Genomic DNA, 23877 nt, shown 5'->3' with positions numbered 1-23877 from the left:
GCCTTTCACCGCCCACCACTAAACGCACACAAGGAAGCATTTCAAGAAAGCGCTCAAAGTTTTTCTGCAATAGCACAATTAACTACTTGGACCTGCAACATTTGCAGTTTTTGAATACTGTTTGGTTTGACAGTGTATGTGATGTCATCTGTTGCCTCAGCTTTTTTCACCATCAAATAAGCAATAGTCATTTCTAATTTCTTTTTATTGTGTCTGTCGCTCTCAATTTACTCTTCACGGCTTCTCTTCGAATGCCTCAACTGTTGAGCTTCCTGCTTCTGCTCCTCCAAGCACATTTGTCGCCGGTTCCATGTGCATAAAACTGGTATCTGCAGCTCCTTTGTAATTTCAACTTTAAGGATGTCGCTTTCCTTCTATTACCTCCAGAGACAATTTTCTGTGACATGCGAAAGAGTGTCACAGAAGGAAAAAAAAGCGCTTGGCAATGTCTGCTAAGTCTAGCCAAGTCTGCTAAGTCTAGCCAAGTGTACAAGTTTAAGGACTTTCCAGTACTTCTAAAAATTCAAGGGTTTTCAATGCCTTGAAAATGGCATTTTAGAAATAAAAGATTTTCAAGGATCGCTACAAACCCTGGATTCTAGCACCTAAATAATTTTACAAGCTTATTTTGGCATGGAGTTAGGAAATTGATGCTTTCTAGCTAACGCTGCACTATCTCTGTACAGTGAAGCCACGAGAGCGCAACTATTTTGGAGTAAAGAAAAATACTGAAAGCTTTTAATACCACTCTTCTTTTTTTCTATGGAGCTTCGTATTGCCTAGTTAAGTTTACGAATGTGCCTGGTTTTGGCGGGCGTTTTTTCTACATTTTCTGGAAGAAGCAGATGTCTAGCCCCCGTATTCAGAAATGTATCTTAATACAAAGCTCATGCTTGACTTGATATAAACGACGCCTGGTGCGAACGTCCCCCAAGACGCTCACTGCCTTTCTTTTGGTGCGTTCACGACTTGCGTCGTTTAGATCAAGTCAAGCATGGGCTTCAAGTTATGATGCATTTCTGCATATGGGGGTAAGCGTGCACAATTCCGGGCAACGCACTGTGCCATTGACACTGAGAGAAAACGGGGAAAACAGAGTTAACCACTTATGCTCCTAAATTTTCGCGTACCTGTGGTGTGCGTGTATCGTGGAAGAAGAAACAGCGCAAACACAAGGACGAAAAAAAGCATCAACCACACCAGCGCTTCGTGGTGTGGCATGTTTTTGCGTCGTCCTTGTGTTGCGCTGTTTCTTCTAAAATGCTCAACCAATTAGCCGGCAAGTCCATCCTGTGCATATATAAATTGAACACACGCATGAGTGTAGATGGTCTTCGAAGCTTTTAGAATGAGCACTGCCACAGGATACGAGCAGTGCACGCGTAACAAGTGGACACATTAGTCATTTAAACATGCGTGCCAATGCATTTGACGCGGCTATCGGCATAAGCAGTCTCCAAATGCTGGAATGCATGCGCTTCAAAACGCTAACGATCCGCTGCTAATGCAGGACAACAGCTCACAGCGGACTGAACCAAACTCTAAACTAATGCACTTGAAAAGAACGTCTACACGGCAGCGTGAGGCACGTCGAAATGCCTGGTACTGGCGTCGCAGTTGCTCACCAGTATACGCGCGAATTAAATTCACATACGTGGATGGTTGGCGCAATACTTTGTATCCGCGTATTTTGGAGAACATGGACTGGAGAAGCACTCGATCATGAGCTGAACGGCACATTTGTTATTTTCCTGCGGTGACGACAAGCCGTGAATAGTTCTCACGTTGTCGTCTACGTTGTCTTCCTTCGTTAGTCGTAGCAAGGAATGGAAATGATGCAAACGCACACGTATTCCAGTACACAACAGCACAGCACACTGCAGAGAAACCCCACCCACCACAGCCGATTCATCACATACGTTTGGTATATATATAAGCTCTAAAAGAACACGACTGGGCGTGGCGGCGCTGTGGTGTAATGGTTATGTTGTGTGTTTTGAATTGTACAAATGCGAGTGTACGCGGGTTCGAATTCACATGATGTATAGAGCATTGTGATTCTTGATAAGTATGTGATTCCCTTGACAATTGTATTCTAATTAAATTGTGTGACTCCTGATTGTGAAATTTGCGAAGATATTTGCAGATTTAGTGTGAAATCGCTTTTTTTTTTCTCCTTAGTGGCGTTCGTGACGCATACGCATCGGCCGCTTCAGAGCAGTCACGCCTCACGGTAGGCAGCAAATAGCCAGGAAAAAATTACTTTAAAATCCTGCATAACTTTGCTCACGCCTATTCTGAAGGCCGCTTGGAATCGGGCCAGTGTCTCTGAGGAGCCGCCTAGGGAACACTATATCAGCGGCCCTAATTTGATCTGATTTCCTGCCTGCATGCGTGATCAGGACTTGGCTAAGAGGGTATTGGGAAGAGTACTAGCACTCTGTTCTGAAGGAGTACAAGCACTCTGTTTGGGGGAGTAGAAGTACTCGGTCTGGCGGTGTACTATTAACCCTGCGGGGAGAGTATTAGCACTCTGCGGAAGAGTACTAGCACTCCCTGTGGGAAGAGTATTATCACTCTGCGGAAGAGTACTAGCAATCCCTTGCGGTGGAGTAACAAAACTCTGTCAGGAGGAGTTGACCTACTCTCTGTCAAAGAGGGTCGATCTACTCTCGAAAAGAGAGTGAAATATGGGACAAGCAGCTACTCCCTCAAAGAGAGTGCCCGGCACTCCCTTAGTTTTTAGAGTGTACACAGCAATAAAACGAAATAGTTTATTTACTCGTAAAAACATGCCTTATGCCATTGGCTTAATTTATTTGCCGGCGGTGGAATAAATTATCATAGGGTAGTAAATTATCTGGCGTAGACATAAACAAGCATATGAAAGATACATTAAAAAAAATAATAACACGCAGGGACATCTCAAAAGCACGAAAAGACACAAGAGCATATGACGACTGAACATTAATAAGGAAAACGCACAGCATTGACTAGGGAGTTTTATAAAATAGCGCAACCAAACGTCTTTGCGTAACCAAAGAGCCTCACCTTGCTTGCGCTGTTATGTGGGCACATAACCCCCCATTTGCGTTCATTCGTATAACCTTGCGTTGTTTTTTTAAGACTGGTGATTTGCTTGGGGCTTGCCTCACTTCCCTGAAACTTCCCTAACTGCCTCGTCGCCTCGTATTAGGGCCTGATAACGTTTGCCAACCGAATACCTCATTTATGCCTTACTGTAGAAGAAGCACTTTTCGTAAAACTGGCGCTTTGGTACAGAACGGGTTGGAGCTACGGGCTGGCCCTCAACTTCTTTCTTCTATCAAGACTTGCCACCGCGCAATGCCCTTGAGGGTGTACCTCTCCATTAATTCGAGAGTGAGCCATTTTCTGAATCAGTCACTCCGAATCAGACAGTTAAGCGCGTTTTCTCCTGGTTCGTAGTGACTGCGCTTGGCTGTCCGTATGCCTGAAGAGTACTACGTGCGTGGGTGGCGCGCTTTATTTTGGAGTTAATCTGCGCCGGGTTCAAGCTTGCAATCCCACATGGCTGGTCCCTTCGCACGCGCCATCTCCCCGCGCGCCTAGTGTTAGGTTTCCGCGGGTGCTCATACGATGGAAAATACGCTTCCTTCTCAGCGTCAGACTCGTTCTGGCGAAGTACCGATAAGCTAAGTGCCCACTGTTTGATTTGTTGCTGGCGCTCATGCTGTGTTTTTAGGCGGTGCACAATGCGACGTCCACAGCCTCGGTAAAAGAGAGCTCGACGCATGTTTTCTATTTCTCGTTTTATTTCTTGTCGTCGCCTTGATGAAGTCCAAAAGCCATATGATTGAGCGACCCATACATCGTGGGCGCGAGTAAAAGCGCTTACCAGTGAGCCTAAAAGGATGACGGCTCGATGAGAATTATCGTTCCAGACCCTCAATATTCGAGTTAGTTGGAGGTCACGTGATCACATGCACGCTTTGGAAGGAGAGTGCGCATCTTCTCTATTCCTTTCGTAGCTGCGAATGACTCTGCGGGGCTAGCGCTTACGCGGCCTGCGTGCCGCATCTAATCGTCGGTAATCGTTAGTGGGTGCAATGATCGAGGGCGAGCAGGGATGGTTGCTAACATCATGTGCGCTGTCTTTATTCCCGGGCTGGTCTACCGCGCGCCTGGTGTTGCAGATAGCGTAGTCTAAGTTTAGAGAGAGTGGTAAATGTAGATCGCTGACAGACATCGTAGTGTAGTGAACATAAAAAGAGGCAGATGATGATGATGAATCTAATTTGCAGAGTCGCGGTGAGTATCGCGCTGTACGAACCATTCGCTCCAGCTGAGGCCGTTCTTCATAATGCCCGCATTGTGACAGCGAGTGCTCGTAGTCATCCAGTGAAATAGTTACACGTCTACATGGTCCGTGCATTACACTATGCTTGCTATTTTAATTAGTAAGTGAATGTTTAGTACAATTTATATGGCCGGTATAACGTTTAAACTCGTCTAAGGGCCGCACTTTCTTGTCACAATTTTGATGAGCTTTACCTGGGACAGGGCTATTTGACCTAATTTATCAAGCTATGTGGATGAAATACGCCCTAAATCTCCGCGATCGCCTCCTCTCTTTGCCGTCTTGTAAAGACGCCCGAAAGTACACTGCGCGTTAAAATTCCCTGTTGAGCGTCATCGGAGTCAACGCACCGAACGTGATTGCTTCTAAGTTGGATTTCGTTTTAATATAGGATGAAAAGTTGGGGGTGCGGCCCTTACACGGATGTATACGGTACGAATTTTCTTTTGCATAATTGTCTTATACTTCGCTATCACAAATATTGCTTCGCCTTTCCGGCGAAACTGCGGCTTTTCTCTCTTTCTCCCTCTTATATTTTTTTTTACTGCGAGTACCAGCAAAGCGCTGCTGCGCATGACTAACATTGATTTTGATTTTGAGTGAATCCGGCTTGGGCTCATTTCGGTTACTTAGTGAATTGTACATATGTACTTGAGTCCGTAAAGTCATGGTGCACTTCTTACCGGTCATAGGAAATCAAAAAAACAAGATAGAAGTGTGAAATCTTCGCCATATGTGGTAGCGCTTCGTTGTGCAAGCGACGATATTCACGTTCCACCTTGATGACTGATTCAAATTTAGCAAGCCACAGAACACACTGAACTTTCCTCTGTGCCGTCCACATCTCAACACACGTGGGCTGATCCGCTCCTGGCCAGTTCATGGTACTGCGTCATCACCTGTGTGCACACAACCTTGCACATCGTACTACGGAAATTTGGAGAGTTTTTCTTTTATTTCCTAGATATTTCACATTTCAATCTGGTTTGGTTGATTTCCTATGTCCGGCCGAAATTGCACCATGGATTTCCTGACGCACTATAGAGTTACGACCTCTGCATGCAAGTGCCGATGATTCCATCCCTAATAAATGTTGTAAATTATTAGAAGAGCTTTTTTTTATGAGCCGTTAGCATTGTCTACTGGACAAAGAAGCAATGCTGAGACATATCATTCGCTTGCATTTCATACACCGTTGATAAAGTACTCTGCAGAAGGGTTCACTGATGTCTACGGGTTTTTTTCCAGGGTAAAGAAAGCACGTGAAGCAATTTGAAGCGAGGTGAACATACGGCAACATATCCATTCTCTAGGCATATGCTATCGATACCATTAGAATTGTCAGGAGGCGACGTCCTTCTCTTTAAAAAAATATAGAGAACTTTGTCCTGCGTATATATTTAAATAGATGACATTTGTGCATGGCGTTCACAGTGAAAATGTAAAAAGACATGTTGAAGTTAAAAAATTCGAATGAGGTAGCCGCCGCTGGTGCTTCTAATGCACTTCTCCTCCGGTTGTCTGGATGCGGAAACTAAATTGAAAGTATGAATTAAAACCATGCACGTCCGCACCAACATTGATGCAGTAAGCTTGTAGCCACAATAAGATTTTAAGTGAAAAGGTAGAAGCAACTTAAAAGAAACCTCAATTTATGTGGGTAAAAGAGCTCAGTCAATCAGACTTTATAGAGGCGGGGGAGGCATCGTATAGGGGAGAGGGTCTGCTCCTCCCACCTCCCGAAAATCTCGAGCCCCTTCCCCCCCACCCCCCCACCCGTAGTCGGCGCCAATGCGTCAGGGTCAAAATTAATGCAATTTCAGAAGGAGCTTTGAGATATATCTTGCACACGTATATTAAAATTATATATATATATATATGTTTGATGCATAGTGCCTGACCTCCGCTCGTGGAAAGCATGCATCTGGTCCTTAAGGGGGAAAGGCACTGCAAAACATATTTTGCCTAACTATGCAATCGTATATGGAAGAAGCAAACATTATAAAAAGCCGTCGAAAGTAAATTGCTGCTAACGTATTTTCCTAGCGGACGGTAAAGAGCGGGAACGATGGCGCCGGAGCGAAGTAATGAATCAAACTCTTTTTTACCTCGTGTACACATATTTTGAGGGTATAGTCTCTGATTGTTCTTCAGAAGTACTAAGCGTGACATGCACACAAAAAGGAAGGTTTAGTAGCTAGTAAAGCTTCAGCCAAATTCGGGTGAAATCAAGTATTCATACGAAGCCTACGTTTTTGCAGCGCACAGCTCAATTTTACACCCGCAGCTTTTAGGCATCCATCTTATTTGCTCCTTCATTTCCTGCCGATCTCAAGTTTCACTTTGACATATTTGTACTTCTCATTTCATTCTTTCAGTGTACTTTCAGGGACTGCGTCGATATATTTTTCTTAAGTACCCGTCGAAACAGCGCATCCTGCATGCGATGCTTGCATTATTTTCAGGCAAAGGAGTATTGGAGTATTCAATCTTACACGTACACTGCAGCATCTCTTTGTTGCGTTCCAATACCACGTCACTTCGCATTTATGTCTTTCGTGTTTTATTAGCTACTTTCAGCGTTTCCTGTTCGCAGCGAATATGTTTGTCGAGCATTTTCATCGAACGAGGCTGCTTGCGTCTCTCTGATGTTAGATTGTGTCGTAGAGAATCCATTTAAGTTACGTCTGATTAGTTTGGTGTGCTGGAACAAAGAGATAAAATAATAACATCACAAACAGAGAGAGGGGCGGTGGACTGAGTTGTTTAGATGGGTAACCGTGCGGCAACAGTGTGGCAATTAGGCAGAAATGCCATTTACAATCCTCAGTAAATTAGAACGAACGCGTGAGTACCGCAGCACGGCGTCGCTGTGAAGCCGGAAATATGCTTATCGCCAAATGACACCAACAAGTCGCACGTTGTTTATTGATGCAGTGGTCGTACAACAGTTCAAAGCCTTCGAGAAGCCTACTAAAATCTGGTGCGCTTTCGACCTTGCCACAGGCACTCTAAGGATGTAATAGATTGCAGTATTGAAACCAGTGTAGCAAGAATTAGAGTTAGCAGCGTTTTCCCGAGTCAGGAAGCCTTCTTTCTTCCAGATGCTGTGAGCACTGAATTCGGCGCGATAAGTACGTTGGGCTACTGCAGTAACTGCATGCCATATATACTCGTATTTACGAAGAGCGCAGCACGAACGATAATCTCGTTATGTGCTTCTTTCAATCATATTTTATCTTTAAAAGGCAGGTGCACAACAAACAATAAAACGCTTAACGGTCAATTTGGACGCGGAACACATGGCCGGAGGGGGTCGCTCGCTAAAACCGCGTGTAACCATAATACTCTATACTATTATCGCCTATATGATTCCAATCGAGCCAATCACGAGGCTTAATGTGGTATGGTTGTGTAGACAAACGAAACCACTACTCGGTCATAGATGTGTTGTGCGGACAAATGGCGCTGTTTTGACGCCAAGCATGAGGCAATAGGGCCTAAATTTAGCCTCTAGCTCGGCGTTGAGAGGCATAAGTCGGCAATATGTTTTTTGATACAACACGGAGTGGTCCTATATCAGACAGCTCACCTCCGTAATAGTAGCTATAACCCACCATTCTCAAAACTTCCATCATCAGGTGTTATAAGACCTACAGTTATGCAACTGTCTGCAGAGATTTCACGCCTGCTCAGCTGTGGCATCCCCGCGTTCGGCACGTAGGGCTGAGAAATGATGTGAAGAGACTCGGACAGCAAAGCAGAGGGATGCCAATTCGCGCCCACTAACTTTGAGAATGGCGCGCCCACTACGAGTAGGATGCGAACACGATGGCAGGATTACTCTGTAGGGGCCCGCACTAGCTGTATCATAAGTTAAGCATGCAAGCTTTCTAATGCGTGAATAAGTCTCACGCGCTTTACTTGCATATCATTGTGAGGAGGAAATAAACAATTACTGGATCATGCATGTGTCGCGCTCGCAGATAGCGGTGTCGTCGTGCAACGCATGATGCAATCGGAGCAAAATTTAGTCTCGCGTGCGGTGTTCAGAGATGCGCCGCTTGGCAATACGTTTGTCCAACCGTAGCAGGAGCAGTCGGGTTTGAGGCAGATCACTATGCCATAGTAGGTATCGCTCTTCAAGCTCAAAGTGGATAGGCATGAGGCCAACAAGTGCGCGATTTGTTGCAAACATTTCAAGCTTCCTCGGTTATAGCGCCCCTGCAATCGACCTTTAGGGTCCAGAAAGGGCGTGAGGAGTCTCGGGATACAAGACAGAGGGAAATCCAGCCCATTTGACCTCGGCGGGGCGTCTTCGCCTCCATAATAGGCGCAAGCACAGAAGATGACGCAGATCATCTTCGACAGCAGCGGGCTTGAGTGGCGCAGGGATGTCTCGGGTGCTGCCAGTAAGTGTGGGTAATTTCCTTACCATATAACCGTACACCTTCGGCCGAAGGAACAGCCCAGTACTGATAAGGAGCAAGCAAAATTGCACAATTAGACTGCAAGCACCCACTAGCGTTGCCATAAGTTGGCATTTAGGCTTCCTAAGGCGCGAATAAACGCAACTTGTTTATTTGGTTATGTCATTTCTACCCTAGTGGCCGTGCACCCTCTGCAGCACGCACAAGACGTTTTATCTACCGCCTGTGGCGGCGTCCCTAATGCAGCCTACCCGATTTTCTTACATACACATGTTTGATTTTGCTCGAGTCTTAGCTGACCTGCATTCTTGTGCAGGTTCAATTTTCACGAAAATTTGTCTATCCATTTGTCGCTGCATACTTCTGTTCATTATCAGATTGTTCTCGGCAGCGCAATGTCCTAAAATAATTTTCTCGTTTCTAAATACCAGCGCCTTAGAAACCCGGTTTAGATATGGCAAATGAAGAAGGCACAATAAACGTTCAATAAATTTTCCCCATTCCATTGAATTGGGTATGTTGTGTTGATTTCTGACGTCTACACAGTGCTGAAACTCAGAAAGGCTTTTTGGTGTTGGCTTAGGAATTGGCGCCGACATTCAGCTGCTACTCGTTCTATCACTTATGGCAGCCAGTACTGATTACGCTTGAACACTTGCAAATGATTGCAAAAAGGAGCAATGAAAGAAGTCTTATATATGTAGTGGTTTCATGACAATATTGAATAATGTAATTTCCTTTAAGCTACGTCTCCTTGCTACGTGCAGATGACCTCTTCTTGATGTTTTCGGAAAATTTGTTGGCCCAGCTCAAGAGAACCCTCATTAAATGGGTATCGGAGGAGCGTAGCGGAGCGGACGTTGGGTTATGCACGCAGTTTGCAAAAAAAAATAGAAGGCGACAGTGAATAAAGAGGTCGATATGAGCGTCAATATACGGAGGAGGCGCCATCTTGCGAAAGATAAAAAAATGTGTTTGTGCCGTGTTCTCTCGTGTCATAAATAGAAAGAAAGGGGAGAAGGGAGTGGGGTTCCCGTCGTCCCACATCGCTGAATAAAAAGAGCCTCAGATGCAAACAGACCAAGAAAGTTTGTGCCAGACTTAGAAGAATGAATAAATCCCACTAGTATTAAGCACCGATTGGCATGCTAAGCCTTAATTAGCTCATTTTCGACACTTCAAGCAGATATTCTACCACGTGATTGTGGCTGGGCAACACGAATAACCGATTTCTCATTCAGGAGTTGACGCACCATCACTAATGCGCATCGATGGAATCATACTGCAGCGACACCGAGAGGAAGTAGGAGTGTGTAGCGGGCCAGCGTAGCAAGCGTGTGTGCGCGACCCGCACGCCGCGTCGAGGTGTAGCGTAGCTGCTTATGTGCTGTAACGATTGCTTTGAACCTCTAGTTCATGTTACTTCAGAGTTTAATATTTACATTTTCTTCTGGTGTTGCAATGCCTTTGTCAGTGGCGCTTAAGAGCGGGTAAGCACTGCTTCGTGACCCCAACCTTCTGGGACGACGCTGCCATGGATGCAAAGTCGGACGCCCTTATAAGAAATGACTTGAGGCCCCGAAATGATTCGTTATGCAGGGTACTTCGTTGTAGAGGTTCTCGACTGCACGCACGCACGCACGCACGCACCCACGCGCACACGCGCGCACACACACACACACACACACACACACACACACACACACACACACACACAAACACACACACACACACACACACACACAAACACACACACACACACACACACACACACACACACACACACACACACACACACACACACACACACACACACACACACACACACACACACACAAAGGAGCAATGAAAGAAGTCTTATATATGTAGTGGTTTCATGACAATATTGAATAATGTAATTTCCTTTAAGCTACGTCTCCTTGCTACATGCAGATGACCTCTTCTTGATGTTTTCGGATACACAGTCATAAATCCCCTCTTTTGTAAAGTTCTTATCATCAGCGTCTTTTGCCACACTTTAGGTAATGCCTGACATACTTACAGCTCATAAGTTTTGACCGCATTCGCGAACATATGCTACGGTTTGGCTGCAATTCATTCCCCGTAAACTTACTTTGCCCCTGCGGGACTCTATCATATTTACCATGTGTCATTTGCGTTCGCTGTCTCCGGATATGCGGATGCATCTCACGCATGGGATACCGCCACCTGTACGGACCACGATGTACCGTCTGTGGCTAGGCGTTGTATTTGCGAACCCATATGCCTTCCGTAATTAAATGGCCAACAGCCTCACGCAGTACATGCAGCGCATACACACATGCAGCGGCGATGAGACGATCGCACATATTTTCTGTGTCTGCCCACGATATAGTTCCAAAAATAAGTGACGTGCAAAGTGCTGGACCGATTGTACAATCGTCCACTATTAGAACTAAAAGCTTTAAGTCAGTGCTTCAGTTAGAGCATCCACGCTGAAGGTCTTACTCGCGTTACTAAGGTTCCTGCGGTGTACGGACTTCACGATAGACATTAAGAACGACGCCCCCTACTGCTCTATAGTGCACGCGCATTGTCTCTGCTCGTCTCTCTTTCTCTCTCTCTCTCCCCCTTCGACCCTCTTTCTCCTTGTATCCCCCTACTCTTTGCACCCGTGCAGGGTAGCCAACCGGAACAACATCCGGTTAACCTCCCTGCTTTTATATGCATCCCATCTCTCTCTCTCTCTCTCTCTCTTGACGGCATTCGTTATGTATTGGTCGATAAGGTCAGCGGATCATATACCGCGAACACATTCAGTTGTACTGACGTGGTCTTGAGAACACTTCAAGCGAACTGCTAGGAGACCTACTAATGAAATTAAAAAAGAAACGTACACGTACCATAATTTTTAACATATCAGTTGAACATTTACGGTTGTTTCTCTACATGGATCAATATGACTCATTATGAGAAATGAAAACATTATGAATGATTTGCTTATCTAATCGCCCTAAACGTCAAGTTATAAGAATAGATGTATAACTGTGTTACTCTATTTCACATACCTGTCTTGCTGTAAATGTGGTTCGAGCGGATCAGAAAAAAAAAAAAGAAAAAAAGATTGGCTGGGGCTTAGCTAAGGTTAAGCCTGGATATCTCAAAGCGAAAAGGTTCGGTGATGCTTATGGTTTAGCCTATGGTTATGCTTTATGATTTAGCCTATGGTTATGGCTACGGTTTACCTTATGGTTATGCTTTATGATTTGGCCTATGGATATCGCTCAGCTGACATGGCCGAACGTCGCTGTTCAGCTTCCTTTTCACGCCGTTTAGCGAGACGGGCCTGTCGTACTTCTGGCGCTTCAGACTCGGCATTGCTGCGTCGTTTAGCGAGACGTTCTTCTCGTTGTTCGGGTGTCCCGGACGCTCGATGAGCTTTCCCCCTTTCATTTCTTCGCTCCTTTTCAGCCAACTCCCGTGGTAGCACTTCTGTATCGGTAGTATCACTCTCTTCTCCTTCCATGTTGAATGCGCACGCCTGTTCTCTGGCAAGCGGTTATATAGTTGGCCTCCGCGATAAATACGCGTCTGCGGCGAAAGGTCAGGAGACGGAGTCGGCGGCCGCCACCTGCGCCATGCGTGACGTCACTCGTGCTCCGACATACGCCGGCTCGCGCAAAGCGCGGTGTTGACTTGCGTAGTGAAGCTTTTCGCTTCAAAAGTATGCCCTCGAGCTTAGTACCAAACTCGGCAGTATCGCAGAAATTAAAAAAAGATGACCGATATGAAGTATATATATATATATTTATATATATATATAGATGTGCGTGCGTGCGTGCGTGCGTCTGTCTGTCTGTCTGTCTGCGTGTCTGCGTGTGTCTGCGTGTGTCTGCGTGTGTCTGCGCGTGTGTGTGTGTCTGCGTGTGTGTGCGCGCGTGTGTGTGTGTGTGTGTGTGCGTGTGCGTGTGCGTGTGCGTGTGCGTGTGTGTGTGCGTGTGCGTGTGCGTGTGCGTGTGCGTGCGTGTGCGTGTGCGTGTGTGTGTGTGTGTGTGTGTGTGTGTGTGTGTGTGTGTGTGTGTGTGTGTGTGTGTGTGTGTGTCACCCTCGCCATGAATGAAAGAGAGAAGAAGGGAAACCGAGTGGCTCGATAAGTTCACGTGTTATGCGACACCATCAGGCGGAAAATGATGTTCCACATCCTCCCACCATTGCTCTGAGTGGCGCTAGCTAACACTTCTAGGGCTAGCTCTAGTAAATATAAATACCTAGTTTAGTGGACGGATTGACAGGCGTCGCCGTAGCACAATTGGTAGTGCAACAGACGCTTATTGCGAAGTGGAGATTTCGGCTCCCACCGGCAACAAGTTATCTTTTGATCCACTTTCATTCAACTTTTTCTTATTATTTTCTTCATTTCAATCTTAACCACAGTTAACTTCCGCGGTGCTTTCCTTGGCTTCATCATCTGATGAATTTATATGGTCAATATATATATATATATATATATATATATATATATATATAAACGGAAGAATATGCTCATCTATGTCCACTCTTTCCCCGCCGCTCTAAACAATGACAAAAATGAGAAAATTGCTCGACTATTTGCTATTGTCCACGAAACAGGTCTAAGGAAAATGGAGCATCAGACAGGAGACAAGAACTGCTAAATGGGGTCACCATGGAAATAGACAAATGATACCAACTTGGTCATCGTTAGGGTGCCCGAAAACAAGGGCATTCGAACTCACTGGGTCGCCTCCATTTGGTCGTTGTTTTCTTGCTGCACACATTTTTTTCTCCTTTCCTGCTTAAGCCGTCTTTGAGCAAAGCCTCTTTATCATTGCTGGAAGAGCGTCCAATATTCGACTTTGTTTGCGATTGGTGTGTTTAGTTTCTGGGAAACCGTTCCTCAACACCGTCGTTTATGCCAGATTCCGTGATGAGTGCTTGGCCATGTGGGTCACAGCAGCAAATATATTTGGCCGCCTACTGTCATCGGCAGTTCGTGGTTTTCGCATCACGGCTCCCCATGACCAGACAAATGGGTGGCATGCACTCATTTGCATGACATTCGACTGCGACTCGTAATGGCCATATTATGTCATCCTGAGTTAGAGCTGGAGAAAGAAAGCAAAGTTTTGATAGGAAAAAACATGAAGCTCTATAAAGTGAGAGAGGCTATTCAGGGAAGTTTATTTTCATCACAGTATGCTCGCTGCACCTGATATTCTCTCAATGTTGATGTGGATGCAAATAAGTTAGTCATAGCAACAGAGCACATCGATAGCATGCGTAAATATTTACAAAAAACTGAGTAAAGATATTTCATAGTTAAAGAAAGCTGACAAAAACATGGAATAAATAAAACGGATGGACAAGATGACCTGAAAACAATCCTCCTTCCTTCTAATGCACTACCTAAAAGTGCAATAGGCATGGTAAAGTCAGTTTATAGATAGCTGAATGTGCGGGCAAAATTTGTTGGCCCAGCTCAAGAGAACCCTCATTAAATGGGTATCGGAGGAGCGTAGCGGAGTGGACGTTGGGTTATGCACGCAGTTTGCAAAAAAAAAAAAATAGAAGGCGACAGTGAATAAAGAGGTCGATATGAGCGTCAATATACGGAGGAGGCGCCATCTTGCGAAAGGTAAAAAAATGTGTTTGTGCCGTGTTCTCTCGTGTCATAAATAGAAAGAAAGGGGAGAAGGGAGTGGGGTTCCCGTCGTCCCACATCGCTGAATAAAAAGAGCCTCAGATGCAAACAGACCAAGAAAGTTTGTGCCAGACTTAGAAGAATGAATAAATCCCACTAGTATTAAGCACCGATTGGCATGCTAAGCCTTAATTAGCTCATCTTCGACACTTCAAGCAGATATTCTACCACGTGATTGTGGCGGGGCAACAAGAATAACCGATTTCTCATTCAGGAGTTGACGCACCATCACTAATGCGCATCGATGGAATCATACTGCAGCGACACCGAGAGGAAGTAGGAGTGTGTAGCGGGCCAGCGTAGCAAGCGTGTGTGCGCGACCCGCACGCCGCGTCGAGGTGTAGCGTAGCTGCTTATGTGCTGTAACGATTGCTTTGAACCTCTAGTTCATGTTACTTCAGAGTTTAATATTTACATTTTCTTCTGGTGTTGCAATGCCTTTGTCAGTGGCGCTTAAGAGCGGGTAAGCACTGCTTCGTGACCCCAACCTTCTGGGACGACGCTGCCATGGATGCAAAGTCGGACGCCCTTATAAGAAATTACTTGAGGCCCCGAAATGATTCGTTATGCAGGGTACTTCGTTGTAGAGGTTCTCGACTGCACGCACGCACGCGCACACACACACACACACACACACACACACACACACACACACACACACACACACACACACACACACACACACACACACGCACACACGCACACACACACGCACACGCACACACACACACACACACACACACACACACAAGCGCTCGGTGTGTCACATTTTGGCATCTTGACCATCGCTTGCTTGATTGATCGATCGATTGATTGACTAAATGGTTCAGTCATTCAGTTAACGTACCAAAGACAAATTGGAACTATGGCAGGTGCCCAAGCGGAGTAATCTGGATTAACTTTGACTCCTTAAGTTGCTTTACCGCACTTGCAAAGCACGTTGCATGAAGGCTTCTGCATTGCCGGGGACGGCAGTTAGAGATGTGAACGAATGTTTCCCAACGTAGTGCGTACGAGAAGGAAAAGGAAGGAATGAAAGGTAGGGAGGTCAACCAGCCGCACGTCTGGTTTGCTGCCCTACACAGGGGAAGCGGTCTAAGGGCAGTAAAGAAAGAAGACGGGGGTAGAAGGTACTATCAGTGTGAATACGTGCGCAATAGCCACTGAGCCACTGTGGTGTTTGTGGTTATATTACATTGAGTTGACATAAGCCGTTTGGCAAGGCACCCTCCGCTGTTTCTCGTAACTACATCGAGGCATATACTAGTTGTTTGTATAAAAACGAAGTCTTTATAAGCATGCGATTTCCTTACAACCTTTTCCCTCCGTGCACGCTGAAATTACGGGGCAACGGGAGAATGCTCTCCGAATGTGTGTGCTTAGGTCTCACGAATGCGGAAAGCCCAGCCTGTTAAAGAGTGCACGGCTTATGCCCACTTCCGTCTATTTTTCCTTCTGGCCTCTCTGCTTGTACAGCGGAAGCTGTTATGGATTCATTCTAATAGCCATTTCGGTTGCCGAGGATGTCCACCACCGCCGCCGGTATCCGTCGTAGCTATCGCGAGGAATGGGAAAAAAAATACACGCAGTTCCCGCCGGGATGGAACACGGGCCCACTGTGTGGTAGTCATCTACTCTACCACTTCTACCCTCCAGTGTTTGCCAGCTGCTGCATAAGTATGCCCTATACGCGCGTCCCATAGCGCGTGAGGAGTCCGATAATGTGAGATGTGCGTTGCAATTGCATTGTATTTGCAAATTATTGTCCCAGGTGGTACGTCACGTAGCAGTTGCAATAGGTAGCGGTACAAGATAGGTAAGGTTTGAGAAAAAAAGAAGGTTAAGCAGATGTATACAAAAATGCTAGAATGAAAAGTATGTATAGCATATCTGAATAAATAAAGCAGGCTAGGCGGCTGTCACCGGCCCATTTCAAATGGGAGGCCAGTAAATAAATAATCAACATCAGCAGCAGCAGCATCGTATCGTGCCACTTGTCACACGACATGAGATACGCGCCGCTCAGCGTCGATACGTGAAAATATTGCATTCCATTTGCGCTGTATACCACCAGTTGTCACAGCATGTAGCAGTTGCATCGTACCGGTTCACGTGTCGAGGGAAGCAACGTGGGTGCCGCGTAGTCCCGATACCGGAGCTTTTTTTTTTTGAGTACACGTTATAGCACGCACTTTATGGTACACGTTACAGCTCGCAAGCTACAAACAGCTGCCGAAGAAGTGAATCGTAAAGCTACGCTCGCGGCTTCAACCAGAGAAGGTCAGGCTCAACAGACCGCTGTGCAGAGAGCGAGGCAAGCCGCACCTTGCCATCCACGCCGGGCGGACAATTCACTAAGTTCTAGCGAAAACGATACAAAGAAACTTCGGAACGAAGAGTCTCTAGTGCGTGCTGCCGAAAATGGAGCTCCTATGGCGCCACTCCTCCAGCTTACTCTGTGATTGTCTTGTCTTGTCTTCCAAACACTGGTGCATACCCACTGTGGGGTATGCTCCAGTGGTGCGCCACTGAGCTCCGTGTGCCGCCCCGGGCAGTGACGTCATTTTCTATAAATTTTTTTTGTACCCTCAATTTAATTTGTGTTAAATCAATATTATGAGTTACCCAGTGATACAAGTGCGCCAGGCGTCTACATGCGTTCTTTTATTGTCTTCTATAGTTTTGTCCTTCCGGATGTCTTTCCTGACGCGTACTTCTTTATTATCAGCCTGCTGCGATTAGGGTCATGTGTTATAAGCCCCACTGGTATGCACCGGGCTGCCCATCTTGTCTTCACTGGTCGAACGAAGACTTGGCCGAATCACGAGTAGAAAGTTTCACTCTGGTAGCGCGGCCCTGTTTCATATTGACACCACAGCACCACTCATGGCCGAAGCCTGACTCTGAGACCGGATAAAAAGGCGGGGAGGGGCAACGAACAAGAGAAGGAGCACAGGAGGGGGAAATAATTCCCTCTGGATGGGGTTCAATGGGGCCATTGCTCTTGTTTGGCTGGCTGTTACTATTGTTCGCTGTACTGGGCAGCGCAATTTTGCTCTTTTTTTCCTTCTTTCATTTTATCCTCCACATCCTCTTAAATGCGCCTAGCTATCTTTTCTGTGACCCCTCTCTTTTGTGAGCACGCGCCTCTGTTTACGTTGCAGCTCAAGTCCTGACGGCACCTTTGTCTTGAGTCTGCGATAGATTTCTTATAGTGGCAGTGCCCGTAAGCGCTCAGTGTTTTTGTGCGAGTACCGTCGCCCAATAGCACTAAAAGCAACGGAGCCGTTGACAACGGTTGAGGAAATACAAGCCGATACGAAATCGCGGCACTACAGCTGTGGGAAGCTCAAGGCTTTATTATAGTGGTGCAATGGTCATGCATTAACGAGTCTCCCTTTGAGGGCGTTAAGACGTGCATGCAAACGGGCCATAAAGTTAAACTGATTTTTACTAACATTCACGGAAACTAGCCTTTAGGATAACTACTTTACCTTTTTTAACGTGCTCACCGCAGTGTAAATTCACGTTAAGAAATCCACTAAGCAAGTACGATGTCAAATGCATACTGCTTTTGCACTGTTCTCGTCGTCCCAGATTGATTGTAGCCCGCTCACAATTCTGATGGCGCGCTTTAAGATGATCAATCTTGTTCTGAGCATTACATTTGCATTACATTACATTTGGTTGACGTAGTCCCCTTCCATTACTTCTATGCTGTTATGTGCCGGTATTGTTAGTCTGCGAACAATCCTACGTAGAAGGACAGAATAAAGTGGTGCCGAAGCGTGTTACAAAATAAGTCGTGTTGTAGGAGCCTTACAATGTCGCTTTTAAGAATGAAAGCAATCGTACTGGAAACGGGGGTTTTCGGCCTTTCGTAATACGTTTTATTGGTAGCACGTCCTTTTTTCATAACTGGAAAATACCAGACCTTATAGGTTCGCTCTGCAATCTACCAGCTCCTGTTGTGATCTACAGGTAATACCGCGAAGTCCAAACACCCCTTGACGTTTATCTGTCATCATAGAAGTGGAAGGAAACACTTGGTCTTCTATCAGAATTCTAAGTTACCGCATGCACGGACCGCGCTACACATAAGAAAGCCGCGGTTAAACATTAGTGCTCATCGCTTTAAAGAAACTTAAGTCATCTTCCAAACCCTCAAATTCTTATACCTTTTACTTTTTTTTTTTTTGTAAGAAGGCACTGTAATTTGCCCCATTGAGTTGCCAGTACTGCTTTTGCCTTCGGATAAGTTGAAGAGCTTTCGAAATAAGTGAGAAGCGTCATAGCGCCGTTGTGAAGGGCACTTGAGCAATCACCATAAAGGCAAGTTCTTTCCGCAGTTTACCACAGAAAGGCGAGGGAGCGTAGCTGAAGTTGCGAAAACTTTGAATCGCCACGATTGCGTGTCTGGAAATGCGGTAATGAAATTAATTTTTCGTTTTCTAGTTATCTGCAGGGAGCTCGCTCTTCAGCGTGATTTTATTTGCAAGGCCATCTGACTGCGTTTAGCACAATTTACATTTAAAGCCGTTAACACTAGATATTTGGCGTGAAGCTTCAGAATAATCAAAAAGATGACCCAGGTACCAATGCACGCGTGCAATTTTAATAACCTAAGTATGAGAAATAAGAGGAAGACTTTTGTCCGTAATCTTGCTGAATGACATAGAACGAGTGCTTCAGGTGATTGTACGCGTGCCGGATTTACGTATGAGTGTAAGGTGAATATTTTTTTTCAGCTTGTCACACTTTCTTTATCAGAACGCGCGGTTCGCTTTGATGACACTACAGCCACTGACATGGTCACTGGATAAAACAAAAAAAAACTAAAAAGATGCGGTCGGTCGCGTGCATTGAAAACGGATGGATGGATGGAAGGGTGGACGCTCGGAGCGTCCCCTTCGGAATGGGGTGTTGGGTTGCGCCACCAACCTCGTGTTAATATACTGCCTAACGACCTATGATAAAAAAGAAAAAAAGAAAAAAAAAGAAAACACGATGAATTCTCATAGCCACACTTTCTGAACTCCTATTGTGAACTTTGTTTTTGTACCGCTCCGTTGTTTGTCGTTTCCCTGCTTTTCTTCCCCCAATCTTCCAATCGCCTCTTACTAATTGCGTATATGTTTACTTTCCCCCTGCTCTCGCTGAACCCAAGGGCTTCAAGAGGCCAGAGGTGCTTAAATCGACCGCTGGGCAGATACATTCGCAATCTAATAAAACATGCTTCATCGTTTCCCTAGCTTTGCCGCAGCAAGCACATGCGTCTTACAAGGCATCCTGATCTCGCTTTGAAAGATAGAGAGCTTCCCTTTGAGTTATGATAAGTTGTTTCTTTCCTGATTTGGTTTTCTCCTCTTAAGTAGTTACTCATAGCAGATTTCTTTTCCATTGCCGCTACCCATGAGATTAGCTCAGCCTCTGTGATTTACCGCTTGACGTTCTTTGTTGCCAAGTTACATATCATACAGGTCGTATACTTGCTTGTAAGCTTCTTAATTCTCTTCCTCCCCATTGAACCAGTGCTTTATCATGTACAAATACTGAGCACTCAACCAGTCTATTTACTTTCTTCCATATTCCTCAGTAGTTCGTCATAATCATTTCTATAGTGAGCTTCCTTCACCTTAAAATTTGACCATCTCGTATCGGCTTCCACAGCTTCATTTGAAGTCTTCCCGCGAACGAACAATGCGAGGCGTCCCATTGGCCTTTTTTTACCATGGAGTCCTGATTGTTACCCTGATTTCAAGCAAACAAACGGATTTCCAAATGTAAGTCCAGAACCATTACATCTTTCCACATACCCCGGAGCACCTCATACCTATTGTATCCCCATCGCACTTTGTGCTTTATTATGGCTGCATTTCTTTTCCTATTTACTGTTATTGTTTTTTCCCGTGTTTTCATATATCTAATGCCTTCCTTTATATATATATATACGAAGGTATATAAATTATTTCATGCGAGGTATTTCCCGGCCCTTCATGGAGACTGTCTGTTGACTGCTTTCGTTGAATATCATAAGGCCTGGTTTTTTAGTGCTAAATTTCAGACCGAAATTCTCACCTTTATGTCTACAGATATGAGCCAGACGTTGCATATCGCGTTGCTTTTTAGCTAGCAACACAATGTCGTCCGTATAAAACAAACCTGGAAACTGCTGCTTTACTATAATGTACCGGCCTGTTTCTATGAGAGATTAAGCCCGATATTGCTTCCCTGTAGCGCCATTTACATCCTCACTATGTACATCATTATCAGCAGTGGGGATAAAGGGCACCCCTGCCTCAGTCCCTTGTTGGTATCAACTTTATCCTCGCTCCTCATCCCTTCCCATTCAACGCAAATGGTATTTTCTATAGCTAAACTTCTTTCAAAAGCTCCATGCAATCGGTGCCTAAGCATTCCCCTTCCAGAACATCCCACAAGATGTTGCGGTCTACGTTGTCATACGCTTCTTTAATGTCTGAAAAGACCACATATAACGGTCTCCTTTCTGCTCTGGATGTTTCAATACACTGAGTAGAAACAAAGGACGGTGTCATCCGCCACGGCGCCACCAGTCGGGGACTGTTGTGTGGCATTCGCATAGAAAATGCGTCAGAAACGCGCTTGGAACGCCGTCGCCCGACGCATTCTGTCCCGGACAGCTAGCACAGTTCGGCCCACTTAAGCGGCCGAGAATGCAAGTATGGCGGTCACTTTCGCTCCCATTGCAGACTGCCTCATGCGGCAGGCCACGCCTTTTCTTTTTCTTCTTAATTTTTCATACAGGAGCAGTGCCACTGATGTCTCTACTTCTATCTTAAATAGCTAAATTCCCATTTGAATTGTGTTGCGAGAAAAATTAGTTTCATACGTGCCAATTAAAACTGATACAAAGCATAGCTATGTATATGATTCAACATTATTTTCAAGGAAATTAGCATTACCTAGTTTACAAACCCTGCTATAGTGTGTTGCTACGTAAGTGATAATGCCTGACTCTCAAAGACAGCCTTATGCTGTTCCCATTAGACTATGGACGCAGCCTGGAAATCCCACGTAAACCTCTTACAAGGCATCAAGCACGGGTAAGCTGCAACAGCCCAGACCTTGCCAGGTTTGAAAAATTAAGCACAGCTTCAGTTGCAGTGTATATATATATATATATATATATATATATATATATATATATATATATATATATATATATATATATATATATATATATATATATATATATAAGCAAAGATAACGGGTCCGGTGATGGTCCAGACGCCTTTGTTTTAATGTTACCTTGTGTTACCTAATATTGTCACGCGTGCATTATTTTGCACCTTCTGTTTTTTACCGGATCAGAAGTACTACCAAGCTGTAGCAATACGTACTTATACTGAACTTTCCTTGATTGGTGTTACAATGAATACAACATTGATTGTTGTTACAAGTTCTGCAGCGTGCGTGTTATGTCTATTCGAATTGAGCGCGCGACACCATGTGTTTTCTACTTTCTCGAACGTACGCTAGAACACGTGAAGACTCCGAAATGCTCCGAAATGTGTTGTAGTACATGTAGAAATTTCGGACGCACTTGACCCTTCAGTCAAGATTCGTCTACTGACGACTGTAATCACCGCTATCGGTGTGATTTGAGTGTTGTTTGCGTTTGTTGGCATAAGATTGCCCCATAAAGAATTACGGCATAAACTCGCACTCTCGGCAGTATTTACCGACCGATTTCCACGGTTACCATAACGTGACGATACTTAATTGGATAAATTGAGCTTAATACAAAGACGTTACCTCCCTAATAACCATTGTGCTCTTTCTGGAATGAACGTCTCTGAGTACGTTGCCAACCAATGCAGCAGGGTGAAAGCTACGAAGCGCGCGGCGGCGGTGTCCCGGCACAGCGCCGAATAATGTGCTCACTGCACGTTCTGTTCCTTGGTTTAATCACTGCAGTAGGTATAGTCGGGCTTATTGGTGTAATTTAAGACCCACTAGGAGGCTTTCATCCCAGTTATTTTAAGGTTTAGGTATTTTTTATGTATTCCAATTTTATTTTTTTTTATTTTCAACCAAGGCTATTGAAGAAATGGTACCTCGCATAGCCGAATATAATGTTACAAATGTGCCAGAAATCAATTCATCCATTTGAGCCTATTGTTAAGAAATTACTGAGAGCTTTCTTGCATGCAGTTCAACGAACTTAGGAATGCAAACGCAAAAAAGATGAACTGAAGGCTTCATGAGATGTAGTAGGCCATCATTAGCAAACGTGACCTCCGCCGAAGCAATTGCGTCTCGTGCATGTCGTTCTTCCAAAGGGCAATGTTTCCCGAAAGAGGCGGAAGTGTTAGCTTTAAACGTCTTAAAATCGCTTCGCAATGAGTGTGGGGAAGGAGCCAGAATGAATTTTCTGGCGAAGAGGACAATGCAACTGACAAAGGTGAATAAGCGGATCGTGTACGAGTGGTTGTTGGAGAAAGAAAAAGTGGGCGGAGTGTTTACACCTAGAAGCGTTCTGGCGGAAGAGGTTGCGAGCACGAAAAGAAACTGGACAACGTTGAGCTAGGGGTGTGGCGAAGGGTCGTGCACAGCTTTTTTCGGAGAAACGCGATCCCCACTGTCGACAAGCTGGTGCGCCACTTTGAACAGGACAGCGAGCCACCATACGTATTGGCGGCAATTATGCACAGGATGTTGAAAAAGTTTGGCTTCCGATAAAAGAAGCGGTCTCGGAACGCGCTGCTCATCCAAGTAACGCCCATTGTGCCATGTCGCCGCAGTTACCTGCACCACATTGCAGATTTACGACGTCAAGGTAGATACATTTCTTTACACCGGCGAAGCTTGGGACAACGCCGGCTACACGAGTAGTCAAGTGTGGGTTGGCGAAACCCTAGATACCCTGCAGAAGCCGCGTCGACCTATACTGTCGACGGGCCTCCAAAACGCCAGTGCGGGAGGCATACTGTGACCCACGGCGGCAATGAAATGTAGAAGCACGACATTAGGCGTGAGCCGATCTTAAGAGCTTCGTGAAACGTTTACGTGAAAATTCGTTATGTTCATAACCGTGATATGAAGTAGAGAAAATGCCTTGAATGCTTTGAATGTCTTGAAAATGCCTATAAATTCCATTGATTCTTCGAGGGGTGGCTTTCTTGTCTTACATATATTGAGTTGGCTGTTTCTCGTCAGAGAGAATACATATGTTTATTACCGAAAGAACTGCAAATGTTTTAGCGCTAATTTGCAATGACCTAAGTTGACGGTTCTCAAAGAGCTTTCTGTGCAATAAGTAGGTCACCATGCAAATCACATACACATAGTACGGATAATTCTCTCAAAAGAGCCTATGTATTTTATTTGTATATTTATGAAGTGCCCAAATGAAAACCTGCCCTGTC

The sequence above is a fragment of the Dermacentor andersoni genome, chromosome 5 (assembly GCF_023375885.2).
Source record: "Dermacentor andersoni chromosome 5, qqDerAnde1_hic_scaffold, whole genome shotgun sequence".
NCBI lineage: Eukaryota > Metazoa > Arthropoda > Arachnida > Ixodida > Ixodidae > Dermacentor > Dermacentor andersoni.
This window is presented reverse-complemented; position numbering follows the sequence as displayed.